The 11,593-nt window shown below is 42.9% G+C and overlaps 1 non-coding gene across 1 annotated transcript; it reads left to right on the top strand.

Annotated features, from left to right (window-relative positions):
* Positions 1-4,410: 4,410 nt before the first annotated feature.
* Positions 4,411-4,484, top strand: Trnan-guu (transfer RNA asparagine (anticodon GUU)). The gene has a single exon. It is a non-coding gene; the product is annotated as a tRNA-Asn (tRNA).
* Positions 4,485-11,593: the final 7,109 nt, after the last annotated feature.

Below are 11,593 nucleotides of genomic sequence, written 5' to 3'. Positions count from 1 at the left end.
GATCACGTCACTAATGAGGAGGTATTGAATAGGATTGGGGAGAAGAGAAGTTTGTGGCACAACTTGACTAGAAGAAGGGATCGGTTGGTAGGACATGTTTTGAGGCATCAAGGGATCACAAATTTAGCATTGGAGGGCAGCGTGGAGGGTAAAAATCGTAGAGGGAGACCAAGAGATCAATACACTAAGCAGATTCAGAAGGATGTAGGTTGCAGTAGGTACTGGGAGATGAAGAAGCTTGCACAGGATAGAGTAGCATGAAGAGCTGCATCAAACCAGTCTCAGGACTGAAGACCACAACAACAACAAGAGTGGAATTTTTATGTACACTTTTTTACCCTGGAATTTAGTTTTATGTGAAAATTTACTTGCTACACAGATAGTACAATCTTTCAGAGTGTAAAATTCAGTTATCTAGCAGTCCATTTGTGCGTACTATTAGAAAAAAACGCACGAAAGTATGTGATATTGTGTGATATATAGTAAAATGCTGCAGACTTTATTTAGTGCAATAAAATAAACAAGGAGCATTTAAACAACACTTAAATAATTGTAAAAGTAAATGTTACATAACAAATTTAAAACTTCAAATGATTTATGCCTTAAGTCTCGATTTAAACATAGGGGTGCCACAGCCCCTACTTCATAGCATACGTTATAGAAAAAGTCACCTCAAGGGTTAAAGGCTGTGGATAATGTAACTCGGGTGGCAAGAGCGTTACATGGATATTTCCACATTGTGCGACCCCTCGCCCACGGAGGCTGATTCATTATATTTAATAATTCAGAAATACTCACGGAGAAACTAAACTGTTTTGTGTATTCAAAGACTCTTGGTGTTGCACTGACTATACATGACACGATAAGCTTCAAAGAAAAAAATCGTTTAAAAAAGGACAATCAAAATGATGAAAATGTGATGTTTTGCTTTGTTTCTCACAGTCATAAATTTAGAGAATGTTACCCACACCTATGGATCAGAACCAGAATGCGAAAACATTTAAAACATTATACAGAGTGTTCCCTGGCACCGATAATTAATTTACGGATTTCAAGCCCTCTGCCTCCTGACACTGATGTTAAACAAAAGATTTACTACTACTGCAGGAGTCGGGAGAATTCCACACGTGTTATAACAAAAGAATGTGAGAACGAAGGAAACACCGAAATGTACTGAGGTGATTGTATGCATGACTTGGTACATTCCTGCTTGTTATACGTATTGTTCAGTAGTTGAATTTTGGTTCATTCCGTTAAAAAAAAATCACGGGATGTATTCTACATATTTGGTGAGGAAGTTCCATCTGTGTATATACATTAGCCAATGACGTTACGCCGCGGTGGCCGAGCGGTTCTAGGCGCTTCAGTCCGGAACCGCGCAACCGCTACCGTCGCAGGTTCGAATTCTGCCTCGGGTATGGATGTGTGTGATGTCCTTAGGTTAGTTATGTTTAAGTAGTTCTAAGTTTAGGGGATAGATGACCTCAGATGTTAAGTCCCACAGTGCTTAGAGCCACTTGAACCATTTGAATGACATTACGTGTGAAAGTGTGCAGATCTTTCATGGTCGATTTTAGATTTTCTAATAGGCTCAAACTGTATGATAAATAGAGTTTTTGTTCTTTTGAACACTATGTACAAAACATAACGTAAAATGGGGTTACTTGGAGCAGCGGTGTAACTTCAAAATATTTGCAGTTATCTGTTTTCAATGTTCGCATCATGGTGTGCGCAATATAATTGTTGGTTTTGTGTGTGATCCTAAACAACTATACGATGAGCAGTAATTTTAGCAAGAAACTGAAGTAAGTCAATGAAGTTCTAGCCCTCTGGATATGGTTTATCTTGTTGACTGTTAATGTTGTTAACAAGTTCAGAAAGGGTCAAATGGCTCTGATCACTATGGGACTTAACTTCTGAGGTCATCAGTTCCCTAGAACTTAGAACTACTTAAGGGGCTCCGGAAAGGCTCAAAATCATGAAAAGTTCAATTTTTACTTTTTTGCGTTTTCTGAATCTGCAGACTATTACCTTTTAATAGATATATAATTTATTCAATTCCGAAGACTACAACTATTTTTAAAAATTTTTTGAAATGTGTTCTACATGGGCGTGACCCACTGTGGCGCTGTTAAACTGCTGTCAAATGGTGTTATTATTAACGTCCGTGTTCATCAGGTACATTTTAGTGATGTGAGATAAAGTATGTGTTGTGGCTAACCTGTTATGATTCAATATATATCGCTGGTGTGGTTGTCGATTGTTTCATGTTCATTTACTCTGTCGTTATCTCGAAAATATTCGTAATTAATTCTGTTTCTTGAGTCTCTGTTTTGTTGAAGTATAATAATGAGTAAAAGTAAAGTTATTAGAAATCCTCTGAAGGCTTTTAAGAAAAGGAGAAATGTTGGAAAGCCAAAGGTATTTAGAAATATGGGAATGAAGATAGGTTCTAACATGGTACGAGCGATGCTTGCTTTAAACAAGGAACGCCTTCGGGCTGCAGACAGGGCTGTAAAGAGTCTAGAAATACAAGCAAGAGTAAACAGGAGGAGGAACAAGAGGAAGCTGGAGGAGGAGTTTGCAGAGGATGAAGATAATCCATCCTATGGATCTGGAATGCACTAAAAAGTTAATCCAATCTTTGTCGCTCGATTCCCAAAACTTTTATTTTCTCGTACTAATTACATGTTTTCTAAGGATCTTCCAAACATATTTGTTTCAAACTTTCAGTAAATGTTACACAGTACTTTCTGCATAATTTAACAGAGCCTTTTTCGAAAAAACTGTATATTTTTGAATATATAAATAAAAAATTGCAAAAAAATGTTGTGAATTTTCATTACAATTGAAAAAAAATCATCTTTAATAACTGAACTAAAATTTTGTAAAATCCCTGTGTTAAGTTGTAGACCATATTCCAATAAATAATCTGTAAAAAGTTCAACTTCCTACCTCAAATACTTTGTGAGGAAAGATGTAATTTATAAGCGTTATTTTAACATTGCAAGTATAGGGCGTTCCGGAGCCCCTTAAACCTAACTAACCTAAGCACATCACACACATCCATGCCCGAGGCAGGATTCGAACCTGCGACCGTAGCGGTCGCGCGGTTGTTAACAAGTAGTGAATCTTACTTCTGTATAGTATTTCCCTTATCCTTATGAATCGCAAGTGTGTGTTTGGAGGTTACGGGCGCTCTACGACGATGTTATCAGCGCTCTGTCAATTGCTAATGAAGAGAAAAGACTTCCACCGGGTATCACTACAATCTTGCAGTAATGTACTAGTGTCTGCATACAGTCACCCAGCAGGACATACCGGCGTTGCCTCCATTCTCACATCATTTCTTATAATACGTATGGAAACTTTTAGAACTCTTGAAGTAACAGTAAATCTGTTGCATCAGATCTGTGTCAGCAGGCAGGTGGGTAATGATCAGTACTAGGAGACAAACTGTACTATGTTTTAAATTGTGTGTGATCCTGGTACTGGTCGGTAGATGTCGGAAAAGTCTCTAAATTCGTAATTGATTTTAGATTATCTAATAGAATTAACCTGTGTGATAAATAGAGTTTTTGCCGTTTACAGGTTTTCTGTAAAACTGATTACGAGAAACCAAGTAAGAAAACACTTTTTCGTTATGTTATAATCATCGTAGTTTAAACGATTTGTTTTTAATTCACGTCATATATAACCCATGTAATACTCAGTGTTTCTGAATACACAACACAGTTTTATTTCTCCTTGATTATTCCTGAACTGTTAAATATGTTGAATCAGCCTGCGTCGCCGAGGACGCCCACGCAATGGAAATATCCATGTGATGCTGTTGCCACTCGAGTAGCAATATCCACTGCCCTCTTTAAGTGACGGAACAGCTTACTTATCGTATTCACGTTTTTCCTTGTCGCTTATGTTTTGAAATGATTCACCCAATTCCTTATATACATGCACGCTTTTCTGTGTATTTTCTAGCGTTTTGTCCAACAGAACCGGCCTTTCAGAAACGAAAGATTTTAATCACCAATGTTTACCTAGCCTTACGTAGGCCCACGAGAAGAAGTTGCGAAAACAAAAAAAATGACAAAAACCTCAGAACGAATTTACTGATAGCTGTGCCGTGCGCGGAAGGTGCGATGGCGCCACTGTTTACGAAGCCACTACTCCATACATGATTGTGCTAACGGGATGGCAGCCGTCCACTGCAGTGGGAGCGCCCGGCAACTTTACGACTGATGTGTGCCGTTTGGATGGCAACAGCCCGTTCCGCGCAGATATGAAAGCTGTCATACGCCATTCCACGTAATAACTGTGTACATGGTACCGTATAAACATCTGCTGGGCAAGTGATAAAAGAACCTAATCCTCCGTGACTACAGGATAGCTCCAAGCAACCATCCACCCGTCGCCTCCGTGGCGCAATCGGCTAGCGCGTTCGGCTGTTAACCGAAAGGTTGGTGGTTCGAGCGCACCCGGGGGCGTAAATTTTAATTGCGAAATACGTTACACTCTATTGTTGCGAAAGTGAAGTAATATCAAAATCACACTCTTCCGAAACAAGTAGTTACTGAAGTTCGGTTCGATGCGTTCATACGAACGTTACTAATTGTCTTTCTTACATTAATCCACGAGACTTTGTGCAGTTCATTAGAACTTTTTTATCACTCCTAAACTTCTGAATACTGCATAACCTTGAGAAAAATTCGGTTACATAAATTATTCTCACACGGACATGCATCTTTCGGCAAAGTCGTGGCTTCGTTCAAGAGGTGTGTTTATGCCTTACTCAGTTTTATTTATCCTCATTTTATGTGAATTAATGATGATGGTAGTAGAGGTGGAGCGAATACGTCCAAAAAATAAGGCCATCAGTACGTATTGACTAACGAGTACGTACCTGCAGTTTCGACGATAGGTAGTTATCGTTAAGTAGAATCCTCGACGATGACTAACTAGTGACTACTTAGCGACCATACCAACGTCCAGAGTACAGCGTACAGTGCTTCAACCTCTCTTTAGAAAAAGGAAGTTCACGAAGTGTGTTTCACTGTAGGGGTTTTTGAACCAGAAGTTAGTTACAGTTGCGCTGTTACGTCCCTCGAATACGACACTTTACTAAACGTATTTAAAAACAGAAAGTCTACAATCATAGTGTATAGCAAGTTTTGACTGATGACAGTGAGACAGGGATTTTTCAAGCGAACTAATTTTTTTTTTTTTTAAATGACGTTAGTGCAGTGCGCAATGGGGAGACGCATGATGGAAATTATTAAAAGACAAAGGAAAGCAAATAAATCGATCGAAGAACATACTGGAGTGTGACATAATTGGTGACTGGAAGTGAAATGAAATGATTAGCACATGTAGGAAGCATTACGGATGGTTACATAACCAAGGTAGTTCTTCGCAATATTCTAAGAGATAAGAAAAGCCCACTACTACGTCGTAGTGAAGTTGCGAGTATGTGGATGACATTAGAAAGCATGAAGAAGGAACGTGATGCATGTCACACAAAGCCATAATTCATTCGATAGTTAAAGGGTGCTTTTATCCAGCAGTAAGCGTCAACTGGCTGGTGATATTATTTGTTGTTTAGTAGTCCAAAATATATAAGCAGTATTGACAATGACAAATAATTTTCTAATGGTATAACGACTTAATTGGGTGACCTAAGAAGTTGCTAAAAACCTACCTCATCCCTTAGTTACGCGTAAGTTTTAATAGCTATGTTATGGTTAGCTCTCTCAAGGATCTCAATAATTCTGAGAGAGTGTCATCTACTCCAGGAGATTTGTTTCGGCTAAGTTCTTTCAGAGCTCTGTCGAATTCTTCCCGTGGTATTTTATCCCCCATCTCATGTTCATTTGCTTCCTCTCCTGTTTCTATAATATTTCGTCCAAATTTGTCTATAATACACTACTGGCCATTAAAATTGCTAAACCAAGAAGAAATGCAGATGATAAACGGGTATTCATTGAACAAATATATTATACTAGAACTGACATGTGATTACATTTTCACGCAATTTGGGTGCATAGATCCTGAGAAATCAGTACCCAGAACAAGCACCTCTGGTCGCAATAACGGCCTTGATATGCCTGGGCATTGAGTCAAACAGAGCTTGGATGGCGTGTACAGGTACAGCTGCCCATGCAGCTTCAACACGATACCACAGTTCATCAAGAGTAGTGACTGGCGTATTGTGACGAGCCAGTTGCTCGACCATCATTGACCAGACGTTTTCAGTTGGTGAGAGATCTGGAGAATGTGCTGGCCAGGGCAGCAGTCGAATATTTTCTGTGACCGGAAAGGCCCGTACAGGACCTGCAACATGCGGTAGTGCATTACCCTGCTGAAATGTAGGGTTTCGCAGGGATCGAATGAAGGGTAGAGCCACGGGTCGTAACACATCTGAAATGTAACGTCCACTGTTCAAAGTGCAGTCAATGCGAACAAGAGGTGACCGAGACGTGTAACCAATGGCACCCCATACCATCACGCCGGGTGATACGCCAGTATGGCGATGACGAATACACGCTTCCAATGTGCGTTCACCGCGATGTCGCCAAACACGGATACGACCATCATGATGCTCTAAACAGAACCTGGATTCATCCGAAAAAATGACGTTTTGCCATTCGTGCACCCAGGTTCGTCGTTGAGTACACAATCGCAAGCGCTCCTGTCTGTGATGCAGCGTCAAGGGTAACCGCAGCCATGGTCTCTGAGCTGATAGTCAATGCTGCTGCAAATGTCGTCGAACTGTTCATTCAGATGGTTGTTGTCTTGGAAACGTCCCTATGTGTTGACTCGGGGATCGAGACGTGGCTGCACGATCCGTTACAGCCATGCGGATAAGATGCCTGTCATCTCGACTGCTAGTGATCTTCTTCCTGTCGGTTAAATTTCGCGTCTGTAGCACGTCATCTTCGTGGTGTACGAATTTTAATGGCCAGTAGTGTTTTTGGTCCAAATTTGTTTCCTTAAAGAGACCTCTATGTATTCCTTCCACCTTCCTGCCTTGCTTTGTTTGCTTAGTATGGTCTTGCTATCTGAACGTTTAATACTCACACAGGTGCTGTACTTTTCTCCAGACGCCTCTTTAACTTAGATATACGGTGCTATCTGTCTTTCTCAGCGCCATGAATACTTCTGTATCATGATTTCTCGTCTACAGATTCGTGATTTGCCAGTTTGTGCATCCTGTCAATCATATTTTTTAGACTTCGGTATTTCATTTCGCCAGCTTCATTTTTTTGTATTTTTATATTTTCCCGTTTCGTCATTTAGACTGTATCGGTAAAGCCGAACCAACCTGCATTGTCTAAGAATGGAGCTCCCCTATTTAAAAATGTTATATCTCCTGAACCATGTGTCGCTCCACGTCCGCTCCCGGTAGCTGAGTACATGGCTGGCTGCGCGCCTGTGAACACGTGAATCGCTACCCATTGGGCGTCCCAGGTAGCCGAGGATTACCGGCCTCTGAGCCATCGCCGCGCTGGATTAGCCGAGCGGTCTCGTGCGCTGCAGTCATGGACTGTGCGCCGGCCCCGGCGGAGATTCGAGTCCTCCCTCGGGCGTGGGTGTGTGTGTGTTTGTCCTTAGGATAATTGAGGTTGAGTAGTGTGTAAGCTTAGGGACTGGTGACCTTAGCAGTTAAGTACCATAAGATTTCACACACATTTGAACATTTTCTGAGCCTTCACCGGCCGCCAACGGAACGAGCCCCTCCCGCGCCCGCCTTGGGGTGGACGCTGCGCGAGCGGAGGCTGTCGCCGCGTTCGCGAGTACAAACTTTCATTTTATTCTTGATTTCTCTCTTTGGTAGTTAACTTTTGGAAAACCATGTCTGCTGTAAATCGTAGTGAGACTGCAATGCACGTTTGATCGAAACTTTGAGAGACTTACTGCCTTTGAAATTATGGATTGGGTAATAGACGATATAAAAATTCCCGCGGAAAACATTACTGGACTGCAACTGTACTTCATAGTGAACTCGTTGTTCATAAAAATTGATAAGACTGGGGAAATAGAGAGGATTCTGGGGACAAAATGAAATGAAATGATCGTACGGCATTGTTGGCCTGGAGACCCCATGCGGGGTGTTCGGCCGCCGAAATTGCAAGTACTTTTTAGCTTTCGCGAGTCAATAATGATGAAATGATGATGGTTCAAATGGCTCTGAGCACTATGCGACTCAACTGCTGAGGTCATCAGTCGGAAATGATGATGAAAGACACACACAACACCCAGTCGTCTCGAGGCAGAAAAACTTCCCTGACCCCGCCGGGAATCGAATCCGAGACCCCGTGCGCGGGAAGCGAGAACGCTACCGTAAGACCAGGAGCCGCGGACTCTGCGGACAAACAATGGTACGTGGAAATTACGCCATACGGACGGACAAATCAGCAACGTCACGACACAGCACTCAGGATATGGTGTTGAAACATAAAGATATACAACCTGCCCTTTGATGTGCCAGACGAGGAGATTGTGAAAACTCTCAGCACATACGGGCACGTAATCGGGATAGCCAGGAAAAAATGGTCAAGTGCGTACAGGATCCAAGTAGACTCTGGAGTGCGGTCAGTGAAAATAGGCCTGCGAAAACACATCCCGTCCGTCACAGTATGTGGACACAGAGGTGTCGTGGCATACAGCGGGCAGCCGCAGACATACTCCATCTGCCACGCTGCGGACCACATGCGGACAACTGCTCACGTAGACGACCTGCGCAGCTGCCAAGAGGAAATACATATGCAGGGGCAATGACAAATCTGAAGGCTCAATTCCCAGCGCTCACAATCGAGGAAGCAGGAGAGGTGCAGCCATCAAACACGGAAGGGATGGAAATGGAAAACGCCACGGCCCCTGCTAGCCAGCAGTCGCATGAAGAGGAGGAGGAGACAGTTAATGGTGAGCGAGGCCGCCGCGCCGCCGGCAGCCGACGCTTACCGCGCCCCCTGCCCGGAAGAAGCACCTGCATCGTCCAGCCACAACAAAAGGCAGATTAGCGAGTGGAGCTCGGAGGAGGCCGAGGTGATGCGAAAACCAGCCCGTGCGCAAACTCAAGCCCTGCAGCGAAGCAGATTACCGAGCTGAGGCACCAGCGACCGGAAACCGCAAAGAAAAAGACCACTCCAGAGATGACATGAGAGCCGGTCATCAAAGAGAAGGCAAACCACCTTAAGAAGATGTTGAAACTCAGCAAGGAAGACGACGTTAGCACGGAAGCTACGACGAGGAAAAGTGGAGAGACTTCCATGCCAAACACTCAGACCACGGAAAAGAACATGGCAACAAACGGAAACGATGAAACGAAGACATCGAGACACAGCAGAAGGAGAGAAAGAAAGAGAAGCAGCTCCTCGAGCTTACAGGAGGAAGGCGGAAGCGGCAAGTTGTAACACCCTAATGAACCCCAAAACCCAATTAGGAAAGACCATCATGATGTAAAGTAGGCAAAAGTTATCCTGACAGGTACGACAACTTTGCCGATGCAGACTCCTAACTAAGATACGTGCATATGGGATTGGTTCCCAAATATGTGAGGGGCTCGAGGACTTCTTAAGTGATAGAACCCAGTACGTTGACCTCGATAGTGAGTGTTCATCGGAGATGAGGGTATCATCTGGAGTGCCCCAGGGAAGTGTGGTAGGTCCGCTGTTGTTTTCTATCTACATAAATGATCTTTTGGATAGAGTGGATAGCAATGTGCGGCTGTTTGCTGATGATGCTGTGGTGTACGGGAAGGTGTCGTCGTTGAGTGAGTGTAGGAGGATACAAGATGACTTGGACAGGATTTGTTATTGGTGTAAAGAACGGCAGCTAACTGTAAATATAGATAAATGTAAATTAATGCAGATGAATAGGAAAAAGAATCCTGTAATGTTTGAATACTCCATTAGTAGTGTAGCGCTTGACACAGTCACGTCGATTAAATATTTGGGCGTAACATTTCAGAGCGGTATGAAGTGGGACAAGCATGTAATGGCAGTTGTGGGGAAGGCGGATAGTCGTCTTCGGTTCATTGGTAGAATTTTGGGAAGATGTGGTTCATCTGTAAAGAAGACCGCTTATAAAACACTAATACGACCTATTCTTGAGTACTGCTCGAGCGTTTGGGATCCCTATCAGGTCGGATTGAGGAAGGACATAGAAGCAATTCAGAGGCGGGCTGCTAGATTTGTTGCTGGTAGGTTTGATCATCACGCGAGTGTTACGGAAATGCTTCAGGAACTCGGGTGGGAGTCTCTAGAGGAAAGGAGGCGTTCTTTTCGTGAATCGCTACTAAGCAAATCTAGAGATGCAGCATTTGAGGCTGACTGCAGTACAATTTTACTGCCGCCAACTTACATTTCGCGGAAAGACCACAAAGATAAGATAAGAGAGATTAGGGCTCGTACAGAGGCATATAGGCAGTCATTTTTCCCTCATTCTGTTTGGGAGTGGAACAGGGAGAGAAGATGCTAGTTGTGGTACGAGGTACCCTCCGCCACGCACCGTATGGTGGATTGCGGAGTATGTATGTAGATGTAGATATAATTAACCGTGTGTGCGTGTGGCGTGATGTTTATAAAGTATTTAGCGAAAAGGAACAATAAAATTGTTCATCAAAAGTGGAAATTCAACGTGTCGTCTCCATCATTCTATGAATATTTGGTAATGGCTCACAAAAGTTAATGAACAGTGACTATTTAACTTGGAAGTAAATTCGTGGACTGTTAGTTGTGACAAGGAAGGTTTAGACATATATAATATTACATAGATAATTAAGACATTGTTAAAGAGTATCTGTGGATCTCGCGTCATATAGAGCGAACAGTTTACTTAGCAACGAACAAACAACGACCAATACGATCTGTAATTGAACTTTTTCCTCGCTTTTGGTGATGTGGACGAAGCGCATGAGGGAAGATTCATCAATTACTGCACCAAAGTGTTAACCGGGCACATGATAATTCAACTTCAAACCATGAGAGACAATCAGAGTGCGCAGTTCGCATTAATAAGGAAACTGTGCGGACTCGCAATCAAACTTTAATCATTACTCGAGGAACGGTTTCTTAAGAGCTTTTTCGGATCTTGTCTCTCGTTAACCGACGGAGACATCCATCATCGCACATCGCGTCTCGACTCCACCGCAGTAACAGCTCCACGGCGTCGACAGCACCAGCACGCGGCGGAGAGGGGACGTCACAAAGTCCAACCGACCTGGGAGGTCCCCTCACGCCATGAATACCGACTCCAACTCAGAATGATTACAACAATTGGTCACAGGTACACAGTTTCTACAATAAATGTAAATAAGATTTCCTCACCAACGAAACTCAATTTGCTACCTGATCTCCTGCGCCACAGTGCGATAGATATAGCTGCAAGAAGTCGTCTTAACAAACATAGAGGTCGTAGCCGGATACAATGTTATATGAAACATCGACCCTGACGTAAAATGCGGCACAGCTACCCTTATCAGAGACAACATTGAATTTGGCGTGGCACGTCGACTTCATAACGGCCGTGGCATTGCAACAAAAATTCAAAATACTCTGTAAACATATACGCTCCCTCAGTCACAGAAAATAGACAA

Source organism: Schistocerca nitens, chromosome 1 (assembly GCF_023898315.1).
Source record: "Schistocerca nitens isolate TAMUIC-IGC-003100 chromosome 1, iqSchNite1.1, whole genome shotgun sequence".
Lineage (NCBI taxonomy): Eukaryota > Metazoa > Arthropoda > Insecta > Orthoptera > Acrididae > Schistocerca > Schistocerca nitens.
This window is presented reverse-complemented; position numbering and strand designations above follow the sequence as displayed.